The sequence below is a fragment of the Lynx rufus genome, unplaced genomic scaffold, assembly GCF_022079265.1.
Source record: "Lynx rufus isolate CCGP_SWC_20201006 ecotype Redwood Valley unplaced genomic scaffold, mLynRuf1.p SCAF_2, whole genome shotgun sequence".
NCBI lineage: Eukaryota > Metazoa > Chordata > Mammalia > Carnivora > Felidae > Lynx > Lynx rufus.
Genome location: NW_025814834.1, coordinates 177,455,523 through 177,472,229, shown reverse-complemented (window position 1 = coordinate 177,472,229; position 16,707 = coordinate 177,455,523). Strand labels below are relative to the sequence as shown.

The following is a 16,707-nucleotide window of genomic DNA, read 5'->3' as shown; positions in this document are numbered from 1 at the left end:
CCACCCCAGTGCAGCCCTCAATCCTGCAACCCTGCTGCCCGACCCTGACCTAGGTGCTCCACTACATGACTGTGTGGGGATCCTGGAGCAGATACATGGATTCCGGACGGATCTGACCGACTGGCCCCTCCCCGATGCCGAGGCTACTTGGTTCACTGATGGCAGCAGCTTTGTGCGGGATGGACACAGGTTTGCGGGTACAGGGGTGGTCATCAAAACAGACACCGTATGAGTGGAGGCTCTACCCTCCGGAATGTCAGCACAGCGAGCAGAGCTCATCGCCCTTACCAACGCACTAACGTTGGGAGCTGGAAAATGGCTTAACGTCTACACAGACAGCCATTATGCATTTGCCACAGCTCATATTCATGGGGCAATTTATCAGGAAAGGGGATTACTGACAGCAGAAGGACGGACTATAAAAAATAAGGAGATACTTGACCTGCTTACAGCCTTATGGCTTCCTGCCAAGCTGGCCATTATCCACTGCCAAGGGCACCAGAAAACTGATAACCCGGTAGCTAGACGTAATCGAAAGGCTGACCAGGCAGCCAAGGCAGTAGCCCTTTCTTCAGTCCCCACCATGACCATACAACCACCGGAACCGGGAGACCCAGTTTTACCAGACCAACCCAAATACTCCCAGGAGGAGTCAAAGAGGATCAAGAAACTCCCCATGACCCAGGAGATAAAGGGATGGTGGTATACACCTAACAAGGAGCTCGTGCTGCCAGACCAGCTCAGAGTCTCAGTATTAGAGCACATGCATCCGTCTACTCTACTCACATGGGGGGCCCAAAAATTAAAAGACTTAATCTGACATGCTGGAATCAAGATTCACCAACAGGACACCAAAATAGAGCAAGTTGTATCTGCCTGCAAGACCTGCCAACTCACCAACGCGAGAGCCACATCAAATAAAAAAGGAACCAGGCTCAGTGGCACCAGACAGGGAGCCCAATGGGAAGTCGACTTCACTGAAGTTAAACCAGCATGGTTATAAATATCTTTTAGTGTTTACAGACACCTTCTTTGGCTGGGTGGAGGCATATCCAACCAAGCATGAGACGGCTCAGACAGTGGTTAAGAAGCTACTAGAAGACATCTTACCCAGGTATGGTTTTCCTGCCATGGTAGGATCAGACAATGGACCAGCTTTTATCTCACAGGTAACAAAGGCAGTAGCCCAGGCTATGGGGGCAAACTGGAAATTACTTACAGGCCCCAGAGCTCAGGACAGGTAGAAAGAATGAAAAGAACCCTAAAAGAGACCCTTACCAAATTAACCATGGAGACTGGCAGAGACTGGCGGGGACTGGGTGACTCTCCTACTGTATGCTCTTTACCGGGTTAGGAACATTCCTTACACCCTGGGTTTTACTCCCTATGAGATCATGTTTGGCAGGCCACCCCCCATTATTCCCAACCTTTGAACTGAACTTCTTGCTGAGTTTAAAGATCCAGAACTTTTTCTTTCCTTGAGAGGGCTCCAGAAGGTGCACGAGGACATTTGGCCGTGCCTCCATGCCATCTACAAGGCTGGCCCAACCCTGATACCTCATCAGTACAGGCCAGGAGACTGGGTCTACGTCAAGAGGCACCACTGAGAGACCCTCAAGCCGTGCTGGAAGGGACCCTACATTGTGGTGCTGACAACCCCCACCACTGTCAAAGTAGACGGCATCGCGACCTGGGTCCATCACACCCACGTTCGGCCAGCAGACCCCTCCTCGATCTGGAAGGACTTTGCAACACAATGGGCCCTCAATCGGGACCAACACAACCCGCTCAAGGTCAAGTTACAGCACATTCGACCCACCTGATATTGGTAATTCTGTTAACTCTGCTTGTCATTGCTCATGCTGCTGGGAGTCCCCACACCCCCCAAAACATTACCGGGCAGATCATAGACACCAGCTCAGGGACTGCATGGGGGCCATCCAACTAATGGTCCTCTGTGCTCAGTACAAGCCCCTAATAACAGAAGAAGACAAAATAGAAATGCAGCCAGTCCCATGATTGGGTCCGCAAGCTACATGACAAGGGGGGAATGAAAGAGCAGACCTAGGCTGGCTGACTCCATCTTGTTCTGTGTCCTCCATCTTGGGTATATCCCTGACATGGCCCCAGAAAGAAATTCCCGCTCAAACCTCAGACCACGCGTCCTCCCCGAGTAACTTCCCGATCAAACCATGCCCGGCAACCTGCCTAACAGGACTCTGACCCTTCCCCAGCCAATTGTCTAAGGCCACAACCGTTACCTCCCTGACTACCCCTAGACCCCTATAAAACCTTTGTGCTTTTGAAACTCGCTCTGTCTCTCCAGCATTTCACCGCTGTGTCGGTGCAGGTAGGGGATGGAGCTCGAGCTAGCTCAAATAAAGGCTCTTTGCTTTTGCATCGGACTCGGCTCCCTGGTGGTCTTTGGGGATCGCGAATTCTGGGCATAACAAGTGAATTAAAGCAACATCAAAGTCTGAACATTCCCCAACCCCACTCCATCCCCATAGTTCAAGAGACATTAGCAGTCTAGAAGATTCCCTCTCAGCGACCCCTCTTAGATCACTAGCATCTTCTTCCCCACCTTCTAACCACTATCTTGATTTCCTCAACTATTGTTGAGCTCCGCCTGAGTTTAAGTTTTGTGTAGAGACATTTTTGCTCAACATTGAGTAGTTCATATTGATCATGTGGCTAGAGTTCATTGATTTTAATTGTTGTATAGTATTCCAGTATGTTCAGATTCAGCAAATGAATGTGTGTGATGTCCAGTTAGATTTGAACTTCAGATCAAGTTTTTAGTATGTCCCATGCACTATTTGCAGTGTTTATACACAAAAATAGGATTGCTTGTAAGGGGTGACTGGGTGGCTCAGTTGGTTAAGCGTCCAACTTTGGCTCAGGTCAGGATCTCATGGTTCATGAGTTCGAGCTCCACGTTGGGCTCCGTGCTGACAGCTCAGAGCCTGGAGCCTGCTTCCAATTCTGTGTCTCCCTCTCTGTTGCTCCACTGCTCACACTCTGTCTTGCAGTCTCAAAAATAAAGATTGAAAAAATTTTCACACACAAAAAATCTACCTGAAAACTTAACTGGGCATCCTGTATTTTGTCTGGCACTACTGGTTTTAGGGCCTACAAGATTTATTACTTTACTTTTGGATTGTTTCTGCTTTTGGCTATTGTATACACATGTTGCTGAAAGCAATCTTGTACACATCTTTAAGATTATCAAGCAAATCATTTCTGGTTTTCATCTGAAAACCATCTGTTTTCAACATATGAATATATCCAATAAAAATGCAAAATTTTGGTGCTATAATTTGATCACATGTTCTAAACATTAAGTATTTTTATTACACAATATTCCTTTGAGTGATTGAAATTGTTGTTATAGTAAAATTATGGTACATTTGGTTGCCTTTTTAGAAACTCCATTCATGGTTCTAGAGAACTATATAGACTTTGAAGACCACTAGGTGAGTCAACAAAAAATGAAGACACTGCAGAATAAGCAAATAGGAGCACTTAAGATTTGCCTCAGGCTCTTTTCTAGAGAGCATAAGCTAACCCATCACTGAAAGAACAATCTCAAGACTGGAAAGAAAGAAAGCAGCTGAAAAAAGGAAAAAAAGCAATTATAGGTGGGGTATTACTGAGCTGGCATGGCTTCAAGGAAAGTTTACAGGTTGCTTAATCTTAAGAGAGGTCCTAAGAGAGGCATATGGATCCACTGAGTTTGACTGAAGCATTGTGGGAGAGAAATAGAAGTGATTCATCTTTAAAGTGTGCCTGTGAGGTACTGTCATACTTCCAAGTCTGGATAATCTAACCTCTCCGTTAAGACACTGGGGAAACCACATTCTGTGTGGTCACCATCTAGTCAGACATAGGCATTCTGCAACCCGCACCCCACCGCCCGCCACCCTTGAAGGTGATCAAAGTCTTGCAGAAGACCTGCCATTCCTTGCTTGGGCAGAAAAGGAACACACCAATGATGGAAGGTGAGGCAACGGCTGTGCCGGCCAGAGTGTTGCAATCATAGACAGGCAAAGCTGTCACTATTACTGTCCCTGGAGACAAATTCCAGGACTCAGGGGACAGATGATTGAACCCATCTGGAGTAGCACCTATATCTGATCAAGTCCAGGAAGGGGGTGCAACATGGATTTTCAATAACACAGAATGGATAGAAACACAGTAAGCCAAAACCCAACTGTGGCCCTATGAACAGTCACAGATAAGAAATCCAGGCTTTATTTTAGTTCTTTGGTTTCATTAGAATTTTCCCCAACATTTTATTGTAAGATTGATAAACAAAGACAAGCTGAAAGAATGACACTGCAAACACTCCTGTCCACGACTTAAAATTCTAGTTATTTTCATTTATCTACTGTTAATTCAACATTTTTAATGCACTCAACTTTCAGAATCAGATGTTTTACCCATGAATACCTTATGTAAGTTTAGTATTTTCAGTTAAAATTTACATATAGTGCAAGGCACTGGAAATACATAAAGTGAAAAACCCTGAAGACCTGTCTCTGACTTCATTTGTTTCCATGGTGACAGATTTTTTTTTTAATGTGCTCATTGGCTATTCTTGTGGTTTTATTTGTCAAGTTTCTATTAGAATGTTTTGCTGAGTTTTTATGGAGTCTTAGGGAGTTTGGAAATTCTTTTTTATAATTTTCTTTAATGTTTATTTTTGAGAGTGACAGAGGATGAGAATGGGTTAGGGGCAGAGAGAAAGGGATACCCAGAATCCAAAGCAGGCTCCAGGCTCTGAGCTGTCACAGCACAGAGCTCAAGGCAGGGCTTGAACTCACAAACTGTGAGATCATGGCCCGAGCTGAAACTGGACGCTTAACCAACTAGCCACCCAGGCGCCCCGAGTTTGGGAATTCTTTATTCCAGACACTCGGAAAACCTGTCTGACAAAGGACTCAAGTAAGGAATAAGCTAGGAGAAATGGTTTTCTTAAAAACATTTTCCTCAAAAGATATTAGTGTTGACGTATTCTCGTTTATTCATTTTTTATGATACTTCTTAAAAACAGGACCACAGAATGCAGTAAGAACTATCCTTAAGTGCTTACCTCCAAAACAATATAGTGTCTTATGTCTTCTAGAAGGCTTATAGTTTTAGTCAAGTTTAGTGGTGTAAATCGATCTGAAGTTTTCTTTATGGTAGGAGATGGGGGGAAAAACACAAACCCTGAGCCTCCATTTCTAAGTGAACGTCTAGCAATTCTAGCACCGTTTGTTGAAAAGATGGTCTTTTCCACCATGGGGACTTTGTCAAAAGTTACTATTAAGCATGGGTTTATTTCTGCCATCTATTTCATTTTCATGGACCTATTTGTTGATCCTTATGCCTGTACTATGCTATCTTGATTACGTATCTTTGTAGTAAGCCTTGAACTCTGTTTGGGTCCTCCACCTTTGTCCTTCAAGATTGGATAGTTTAGGTCCTGTGCATTTTCATATGCATTTTAGAATCTTAGTATCAACAACAACAACGAAAAAATCCTGGTGAATTTAGGATTAGGATTTCATGGAATCTATAGATTTGTGGAGAACTCAAACAAGGAGTCTTTCAATTCACGAACATAGGATAGATCTCCATTTATTTGGGTCTTTTCAAAGTTCCCAGGAGAGCAGCGTCAGAACAGTGAAGACCTCTGAAAATCTGCTCTTCCACAAAAGTAACAAGAATGCTAGTAGAAACACTGTAAAAACAAAATGAAAACAAGAGTCAATGCTTTAAGAACTCTGAAAGGTAGCCAAAGGCTTGCAACAGTTTGTGGAGACTGTCTTCAAGAACAGAATTTGGGGAAGAATAGCACTTAGTGGTGTTTTAACTTGCCTTATACCAATACCCCTCCCCCCCCAGATCATGGTAGCCTTGAAAAGTAACAGCCTCACAATCATGGTAGTTATCAGGAATAGAAGCCTAGCACTTGGAGGCCAGAAACGAGTTCGGTGCTACGCTAAAAGCTGGACTTGCAGAGAACAGTCCTTATCTTGCCTGTCTGCCAATTCCCTGGGAATCTTCAGAGACCTTGTCTTCAGCTGACCTGATGCAGGGCTCACTCTGCACCAAACTGCCCTTTCCCTAAGGCGTTTGTCGAGTAACTCTCAGCAGCAATCATTTAACACCACATGGCTCGAGGTGGTATTAACACAGCTGGGGTAAACAAAAAGCTGACCAACAAACATAAAAGGACAAGCTGGGGGATGACGGGTCCAGAAGGGGTTTGGAAAAACTCCAACCTATTCCTGGGACTCTAGAAGGCCACACACATGTAGAGCTGTGTATGGTCCCAGAGTTGTGTGCTTGCTCAGCAAAGACCTGAGAAGGTCTGAGAATCTCTTGCCTCTGGCTGACCTTGAGATGCTGTATAAGAGTGAAAGCAAAAGGTAGAGCTTTAAACGGTCTCCCAGAGCACTGAAGACATGCCTCAAAGTATACACACAGCTGCTTAGCAAAGGATAGCAGACTTGTTGGTTTAGGGCATTTAAGGAAACCTCAGTTCAAGCATTAGTGGACCACAAAGCTAATCGACAGAGACTTCAGTAGCCACATTTAAAGTGATAGTTCTTGGATCTCATGTGCGCACACAAAAAAAACGTGAGGAACTTCAACTTGAATCTTGGACTCAACCCTCAGATTCTCAATCAGTACATCTGGATAGAGGCCAGGAATCTGTCATCTTGACTGATCAGGACTTTGATTACCTCTTCAATACAACAAACTCTGCACATTCATAATACACAGAAGCTTACAGAAAGTATTTTTCTAAATGGAACTAAGTCTGTTACTGTTTCTTAATCTATGGAAAAGGGCCAAGAGATGGGATAAGAGAGGGGGCTGATGAGAATAAGGAGTCTCATGTCTGTGGGGAGTGCATGGAAGTGTCTATAGCATTTGTGCTGAAATTGGTAGCACAGAGGCAAGATAAGGCCATGTCTGAGTCCCCAGATTTGCATGGGCAATCTGGTAGGAAAAAATGTCGAAAGGGACGGTAGAAATTAAGGCGAGCGTACTGAGCCACATGATGCACTGCTTCTTAGAAGGCAATTCGAGGGTACCCTGAGACGGTACTTTAGTGAAAATGAAGTGCCCTTATAGGCCTTGGTTTTCAGCATCAGGATCCCCTGTATGTTCTATTTCTGGTTTGCCCTCAAAGTCTATCATTGCATGCTACCCATTTCTGAAATGGTTAGGAGTTGGAGATTACAGAATTTCCTTTTAACCTTTATTAGAAATGGCCACTTAAAGGATTATTTCCTCATATGTGACAGAGCAAAAGTCACGGTTACCTACATGAAAAGTTACCTACATGAAAAACACGTTTATACTGACACTTGAGCCTAAGGGGTTTCTTAAGTATCATAGGACATATAGGAGCATACAAAACAGAACACACTTGTTGCAGGTCAGTTTCTCAAAAAAGCAGGTTGAGATGCATATTTGCACACACAAGGTTTCTTGGGGAGTGCTCTCTAGAACACTCTTGGGGAGGAAAAGGAGGCAGGATTGGGCCAAGGGGGCATCTGAGCTACGATGTAGTCACAGTGAAAGCCTTAGCCAATCCTATAGGCAGTCATAGAAAACACTGTACCTGGGATAGCCTTTCAAAGTCATCCTGAGGTAGAACAAAAGTCCTCGTATTCCCCTCCCCCACTCCAGAGAGCATGAAGCGGGGGGGGGGGGGGGGGGGCGGTGGCAGAGGGAAGAAGAACAGAGAGAGGGAAAGTGTCAAGCAGGCTTCATGCTCAGCTTGGAGCCCAGTGCAAGGCTCCATCCCCCAACCCTGGGCTCAGGACCGGAGCTGAAATCAAGAATCAGATGCTCAACCAACTGAGCCTCCTAGACACCCCTTTTCCCTGATACCAAGCCATCACTGAATCCAGGCTGGGTCTGGCAGTGAGCATGACCTTGGGCTAACAGTTCTCTTCAACCAAGCACAAGATAAAGACTCAGCTGAGTACTGTTAGCTACTCAAAGTGTTGGCAGCTAAGAATAACAAGTGCTTAATCCTGAAGTGGGGGTAGGGACGGGAAGGATCTAAATGGCACAAGAGCATCCACCGCTGTTCACCCACTGTACTCCTCAGGTGAACTTGCCTCATGCCTTCTGGAAGAAGTCCTTGCTGCCTTCTAGGGGGAACAGGAGAGTTAGAATGAATTACAGTCACGGCCAGTCTCAAGGCCGTAAGTGATATTTGTCCTTACCCTCCTCTTAGAGGATTTCCCGTGCCCTTAACTCCTCTGCTGACCTTGAAGACCTCTACCTCTGGTCACATGCTCTTTTCCAGTCAGGGTTGCTACACCCCTTCTTTTACAGTCACTATTTGTCAAAGGAATGCTCACAGGTGCCCAAGTGGCCAACTAGGTTCCAAACATATGGTGTCTCCACTTTTTTTCAATATATGAAATTTATTGTCAAATTGGTTTCCATACAACACCCAGTGCTCATCCCAAAAGGTGCCCTCCTCAATACCCATCACCCACCCTCCCCTCCCACCCCCCATCAACCCTCAGTTTGTTCTCAGTTTTTAGGAGTCTCTTATGCTTTGATCCTCTCCCACTCTAACCTCTTGATGGTGTCTCCACTTTTGAACAGCAGCACTACTTGCTAATGATCACATCCAGTTTGGTCACTGCTTTTCCACTCATCTCTTAGTGAGAGGGCATAGAAGCCAAGAGGCACTAGCCATAGCTTGAGCTATCATGGGGTTCCTGTATTCCCTCATGGCAACATTACCATTTGGATAACCAGGGTTTGCAGAACTAAAGATCCCCAAGTTGCAAGGACTAGAATTACACGTTACCAAGTTTGGTCATTAGGAGTGATAGAATGGGGCCACTTTTGCTTTACCCGTTGGTTCCTGAGCCCAGGTACTTTCCCTGTTAGTGATAAAACACCATACAATGGTTGATTTAGTTAGTACCCCACCATCCCAGAGTCTTCCAGGACGATCCCTCATAAACTGGAACGTCAGCTATACTTTTAGCAGGCTGTTCCATCATTTCAAGCCTGGAGCTCTGGGTGTTACAGTATGGTATACAACTAGTAAGTCCCAAGGTCATGTGCTCACTGCTATCCTACTTTGCTCAAAGTGGCTCTCCTTCTCCCGGTAACATGAAAGATTCTCTTCCATTGGATCTAATGCCTTGTTGGCCTTAAAATAGTACTGGTTTGCAAAGGCAAACCCATGCCTGGAGGATTATTCTATTCTGGTCAAGATGAATGGCCAAATGACCAATTGGTCTCCAAAGATGGTGCCACATTGAGGCTCAAGCCTGCTGGCATTTTGTGTCTGGGAACAGTAACTAGCCCAGCTTTGCTGAGTGAGAGTCAAAGCTTTGGGGTACATGCATAGCTTTCCATCTCTATAACCATGGCCACTCTACTCATACACTTACTGGGAAAGCATGGAGGTCACTAATGACAGATTGGTTGATGTCAACTGGAAGGATCATTCTGTCTACCTCATTATAGGGTCTTTTCTGGTGTAAAAATTTAGTGCCTCTCAATACAAAGGTCCTAAGTTATGCCCATTCCCACGTGTATACCTACAAACCTCCTCCCCTTACCTCTTTGCTCATCTTTCATCCTTTTGCTTCCAGACCCCCTATTTGCAATTTAGGTTATTTCCCACTCTTTGATTCTCTATGTACTCTTACGTCCTTTTCCAAAGTGTTTAAGAACACCCCTCGAACCTCTGCCCATTTGGAAGATTTTTTCTCTCTCCAGTATCCTAGTTGAGCTGTATATAGTAGCAGTCCTTTATAGCTACATTTGGGAGGACCCATTTGGGCCCAAACTTGACTTTTACTTCCATCAGCTGGACAGAAGAAATCCCCTATACAGCTATGGGTGTGAGTTGAAGGAGGGACCCGTGAAACATGCATGTATGGCATGGCAGTCTGGGTCACCTAACCGTACAGCTTGTGTTTGATCCTGGATATACAACTTCCATTTCATGATGGATTACTGCAGACTTAAATTTATGACTCGGTGAATGCAACAGAACCCAACTCAGGATCGATAGTTCTGGCCACATAGTCCCTCTGTGTCCTAGGATAAGGTGCTCTCTACTGGGTCCAAAAGAATACTCAGAGCTATTTTTCCAAAAGGTAGATAGTTGAGACAGAAGGCATGCCCCTGTTCTAACACCAAAGACTGACATAATTTTATTAGAATAGGCCACTAGCTCTACAGGTTTTTCTTCTATCACAGACACCTCCAACACTGCAGGATATGCCATATTGTATGGCCTCAGCAGCAGGGTCTTTTCCAACTCCGGCACCGGTCAAAGTTGGCAGCCTTTTGTGTCATCTGGTATATAAATCAGGAGGTTATTCCCAAGGATAGCACATTTTGCCTCTAGAATCTGAAAAGGCCTATCAGGCACCCATTGTGCTTCTTACTTCATGGTAAGGAGTATCTTCTACTTTGAGGCTATGTTTTAATATGCACCACTAGACTCAAAATCTTAACTGAAATGACAGGCCCTCGAGTCTTCATCAGTTAACTCTTACCTTCTGGTGTGCCTCCAATATATTTGCCACTTATTCATCTGGGCCAATTATGTCATCAATGTAGCAAACCAATGCAGTGTTCTGTAAGATGTCCAGATGGACAAGTCCTTTCAGATTACCTTGATAGTTTGAACATAGCATCGGGAAGACAATCACAAGTAGAACCTTGTCTCCAGGCTGTGTAGCTGAGGCTCTTTTAACTGGCTATACAGCATGGTATCTCATCTACTGAATCGGATTTATGGAAGTACTTTCTCCAAAACCTTCTTCTAGAGCTTGGCTTTCATAGGGGCCAGTCTGATGGTTTAAGGAAGGGAAGCATTGTGAAAGGACGCTATTTTTAAATGGTGGCACTCGTGTTTTCCATTTCTTTCAATGACATGCTAGAATTTCTGTCTTGACCAAAGGCAAGTTTCTAAAACTCGCCCTCTAATGGCCATCTCCATAACGATGGTTCCTACCCCACCAGGTAAGAAAGCTGTATTTGAGTTCAGCTAATGAACAAGCATTTCCATTCCTCTTAGGCAGTCAGGTACTAGCAAATGGACCATTAAGTAGGTCTGTGGACACAGCTCGTGTGAGAAGTCAATTACCTGGTTCAATGTGTAACCTAACAGGCGATTCTGCTTTCAGTTCTTTAGCTATCAGTGTAATCTTGGAATCTAAGTGTTTGAGGAGAGACATACCCAGTGTTGGTGATCCCAGTTATTACATTTAGGCCCCATTGGGAACTAAGAAAGAAATTACCACTATGAATACTTGCCATGGTGTTACAGAGTCTTTCTTCCTGGGGATGCAGCTTCTTTCAGACCTTGGTTTCCAAGTCTGAAAAAGAGGCTCAAGGTCTAGAAACTTGGCAAAATAGGACTTCGATCACTGCTACCTTTAGCCTCATTGTTCACGATTTCTACTGGTTTCATAGATCAAGATATGTCATTATTTCCTGTTCATCCGTCCATCTTATCCCTAGGGACACCTTGATCGTAACAATTAACTCTCCATAGGTCTTCTCTATCGATCTTGCCTCACTGTAATAATTGGGTGATGGTTAAGCATGGACACTAGTTTATATGGTTTCTGTATTCAGTCATCCTCACCGATTTTTCAAAGTCTAGATTTGCAATATCCTGTTTTCAGCCACGGACTACAGACAACAGCCACCAGTGAGTTTCTCAGTTATGCTAGTTTCCCCTCAACAGTGCATTGCTTGTGGTTTGGCAAACAGTGACCACTGGACCTTTCCATGGGACACAGTCATCTGGTGTGTTTTTCATCCTGATATTCCAACGTTCCCAACTTTTAAATCCTTTATGTCATGGCCAAAAAGCCTACATGCCAAAGTTTTTCTGTTGATACAGTTTGAAACTATCTCTAGATCTGTTTTGTCATCCTGTGATTGTGATGATACCAAGACCAAGAGGTAGTCTGGATTCAAGATCTGCAAGCTAATCGCAGAAGCTGTTGCTAGCCACTGAAATGAGATAGTCAACGATCAATCAACAGCACTATTAAGTTGGATACACTAACCTCTGCAGGAATATTCTAGAAAAACAGACGCACCATTAATCCAGCTCCCTTGGAATTGTAAATTCCTATAGCAGCAAGTCTGGCATCTATGCCTAGTCCTACAGGATGATTAATAGTAAGCTAGATGACATCACGGCCTGTCTTGACTCTAAAATCTCTTTTCTTCTAGTTTCCTCGACTAGACTTACCTGTAACATGTCATTTCATTCTCTTAGAGTCCAAGTTTTGTGCTTTGTGAGAAGTTATCTAAGACAATCATACACTCCCTCCTTTACACATTTTTCATGGCGGAAGATGTAGGAGCACTTGGCTCTGTGGTGGCAAAGCCATCAAGACAAAGTCCTGGGGGAGCATACAGTCTCCAATAGTCACATCTCCATAATCCTTGAACTATCTGTACAAGAGCCACTTTTCCCAGCAGGCTGGTCATAGCTAATAATTAAGCATGACTGGTTACTCAATCTGGGTCTTGCTTAATATGCTAATCTCCTATAGTTTTTCCCTGGAAATGATTATGTTCTGGCTGAAGTTTTTCCAGAGCTGTCCTTGAAATCACATCTCCTTATACTCAGTACTCTTCTCGCTCATAGGTATTAGACCAGCACTGCACCCCACCCAATTCTGCTCATTCTTCTCAGGCATTGCCCCCCATAAATCTTAGATATTTGATTCCATCTGGACACACACTTGTCTCAAGACTTGGACAGATAGTAATGGGAGTAGTCCAAGGTATTATGATGGGGTCAAGGTCTCAAGTGGACTGTAGGATACGTAATAAGTCCCAGGAACACAGTGGCTGCCTAAGAGATTTTACTGCTGGTGATCTGCAAATATCTCTTAGGGGATATGGTTATTGGAAATGCAAAAATACAAGCATTTACTGGTATGTGGGGTAACAAGATCTTTGACAGCAAAGATGGCTAGCTGTTCCTAAGTGGAATCAATACTCTGTAGATGTTTAGTGAGTAACAGAGTTTTTAACAAGTAAAAGCTAAGTGAGGGCCAGAAGGCAGCTCTAGTAGCTTACAAAGAGGCCCTTACCTTACATTGGAGGTACCTGAATGGGTCCTTCATGATTTTAGCTCTTCAAATCTCCTTGAGTCCATGGGGACCAAGGAGGAATTGCTTCTCTACCATGTACCTCACAAATGTATTTATCCACAAAAGTTGTAATCCCTGGTGCCACGTAGATGTACTGCTCAGATTTCCCTTCAAGACAATCATGTGTAAACAAAATAGAAGGTGGGGAGAAAGGGGGTGTTCTTCGGCTGCTGTCCCTCCCAACTGCTATGGGGTCCACAGAGACCACATTCTTGGAACAGTCCTAGCTAGTGATGGAGCACAGCATGGTTACAGGAATGTGTGGCCATTCCTGTCTGATGCAGGACTCTTCCAGGCAATTTATGAGAAAGTTTTGGTCAACTAATGGAAAAACCCAGTCAGAACTACACTGTCGTCTAGGTCTTCTATCCAATCCTTCCTTTTCCCTGGTTTCCGGAGTCAGAACTGCATTGCACTTCATAGTCTCTCCCTTCCATCCTTACACAATCCCTCTAATCTTATGGATGCTAACTTTGACAGATCACTGACCAAGTTAAGTCCTCTGAGAAGATATATTGTTATGCCTGGTTCTTAGGTCAAGCACAGACTCTCTAACCTGGAAGCATTGTGGTCAATTCACACATTCACCACATTTCATTCCTCAGGGCTTCTGTGTCATCACATCTAAGCCTCATCTACATGGGAGGTGAAAAGTGATTAAGAGCCATACTAGCAGCATGTCCTAAGCCACCGTTACTCTCAAACAGCCCCAAAGACATACTCAGGGAAAATTTTTCTTACGATTTTTTTCCACTCCGTAATTGGAGTCAGAACAGCACAGGAAATAGGTCTACCCAAAGAGGGTGGACAAATTCAAGTGATGCCAGAGTCACACTTAGAAGTTGATACAAAGCCATAGATTAAGCTGTTCAAGGGTGAAAGTTTGGAGATTTATCTGGGGTCTATGGGAACGAACCAACTACTTTCCTCAAGCCCAAGGATTTGGTAAGGACTTTGGGGGAAAAAATTAAGACCTTACGTTCATGCCTACGTCATCAATAGGTGTGTGGGATTGAAGGGAATCGGGTGCAAAGAGATCTTGTGTCCCACACTACTATTTCAGAGAGAAAATTGACCAAGGGTCCAGTTGCTGCTTTGTGAAATCCAGCTGTACATTTGCATCAAGATCATACATCTAAAAGGCTGCTGCCCAGTGACAACATGGCTAGGGCACTGATGTCCACTTTCTTAGGAGACAGGGGACCCTACTAAGAAGGGTGGAAAACTCAATGCCCTTTATGACAGGAATTTGGAATTGATCAGTTGCCAAATGGCTGGCAATGAGGTCCTCAATGCGTTTGGCAGGTGGACAAAAGATAGCTCCCTGCACAAGAAGTTCCTACTCTTGAAATATTCACTGGAAACTTGAGAGGGTATATGAGAGGAGAGTAGATTAACCAGTATTTTACATCAGCCAAGGAATTTTGCATGGAGTCCTGTCTAGACCTGCTATCACTACCCAAAGTCCTGATGGCTTCTCTAAGGTTTGTGTGTCCCCAGAATGATACTACTACTCTGGTTCCATTAAGAAATAATCATCAGGGTGCCTGGGTGGCTCAGGCCATGGTCTTGTGGTTCATTAGTTCAAGCCCCGCATCAGGCTCTGTGGTGACAGTTCAGAGCCTGGAGCCAGCTCAGATTCTGTGTCTCCTTCTCTCTGCCCCTCCCCTGCTCATGTTCTCACTCTCAAACATTAAAAAAATTTAAAGATTTCGTGATGAACCCTAGGACTCAGTGCTTCTAATACTATCTAGGATGCACTATAGTGTTCCACAAGCTCAGTCTTCCCAGACTGAATTTGGATGGAGCTGAGGTCTCCCCCTTCATTCAGGTTACAACTTTGCCACTAACAGATCAAGACAAGGGATATTAAACTTTAGTCCAAGACCAATATAAACCTTAGTTCAGGTTTTTCCTTTAAGGCCACTCTGGATACTTCCATTTCTCAAAATCTTCGACAGCCTCAGGCTTCATAGCCATGAGGCTAGGTTCCAAATAGGATGAGCTCTCTTTAGATAAAGTATGTATAGCATTATAGGTACAATTTGTTTGATAGCTTGGAGTATGATCAACATTGAAGCTTAAAGTGCATGATGCTGCAAGGGAGTTTAAAGAAAATTGTTGTTTAGAAGTACTAATGGGGTCGGTTCCAATGAAACATTTTCAAGGTGGAACCTCAAAGGCTATACTCAATTTCTTAATAATCCTTCCTGCAGATACAAACTCCATGGTGGAATCCTCTATAGTAACTTTTCCCCTGCTTACCACTGGCCTGACAGTTTCTCAGAGCAGTCTTGAGATGGAGTCTTCCTTACACCCAGTATTTCTTCCCCCTTCTTCTAGGGCCAGCAATGAACCCCATTTATTCCTGCTCACTCTTCTCTCCATCTTCACAGGAATTTCTGTCAGTAGACCTTATGTGTGGGTTTCTGTCTTGAAGCTTGTACCTTAGAAGACCTAGATGGATACAGTAATGGGAGTGGTTCAAGAGAATATGCCATAGGATGGGGTTTGAGGATCTCAACAAAATGTAGGACATGTAGAAAATCTCAGGAATATAGTGGGTGCCCAATTACTGGCGATCTCACTCTAGGGACCTGAGAAAGTATGCCATTAGCAATGCGATGACACAAGCAATGAACAGTACAGGATAACAATGTCTAGAAGGACAGAAGAGGTGGCTAGTTCATCCTAAATGGAATCCATGTTCTACACAGGGAGACAGTAAATGAGAATGGTTAACAGATAGCTAAAGGGTATGCAGTTAAGGCATCTTTATTAACACCAAAAGGCCCTGATCTCCTTCATAAAAGCAGAAGGCTGAGGAGCCAAGTTTGAAACCAATATTGAGACATGGCATGTTCAGCTAGAGAGCTGAGATCAAGATGAAGATCAAGGCTCTGCCTGGAAAAACATGGGACCCCAAAAAGTGGAACGAGACATTTGGGTGGGTCCTCAACAGTTTTAGCTCTTCATGCTTCCCTGAGCCCATGACACCAAGGAGGCATTACTTCTGAAAAGACATACCTAACCGATTTCTCCACTCAAGAGGTAATCCCGGTGCCAGGGATTTGTGCTGTTCAATTCCGCCTTCAAGAGAATCATCTTCAAGGAGTAGTTTATGAAGACAGTGCTTCAACTGCTACCTTTTCAAATCGGGTACGGCAGTGAGATCCTTTTCTCTTCACGATCTTGCCAGCCAAGAACAGGACAGCAGTGTCCCAGCAGCCTGGTCACTCCTAGCGGTCTCAGTACTCCTTTGCAGGCATTCATTGACTGCAATGTAGATCTGAGAAAGTTCTGTTCAGCTAACAGACTGCACGAAAGACTCCTGTTGAATAATTCATCTTTTAGGTGTCAGACCTGTAATATACTCCAAAGTCTCGTCCCACCCACTCTTCTCCCTTCTCCCTTTTATCCGTTACAAATATGGCTGATATAGTCATAGGTTAAACATTCAAGAGCTGTCTTCTTTCTTTGACTACATGCCCCAACTAGCTTTATAGTTAATATCTGAAGTGTGTCAGCG

The 16,707-nt window shown here is 44.1% G+C and overlaps 1 pseudogene; it reads left to right on the top strand.

The window, feature by feature from the left end:
* The first annotated feature begins 253 nt into the window (after positions 1-253).
* The window catches only part of LOC124514351 (developmental pluripotency-associated protein 4-like), a 38,727-nt pseudogene continuing 22,273 nt past the window's right edge, over positions 254-16,707 (top strand).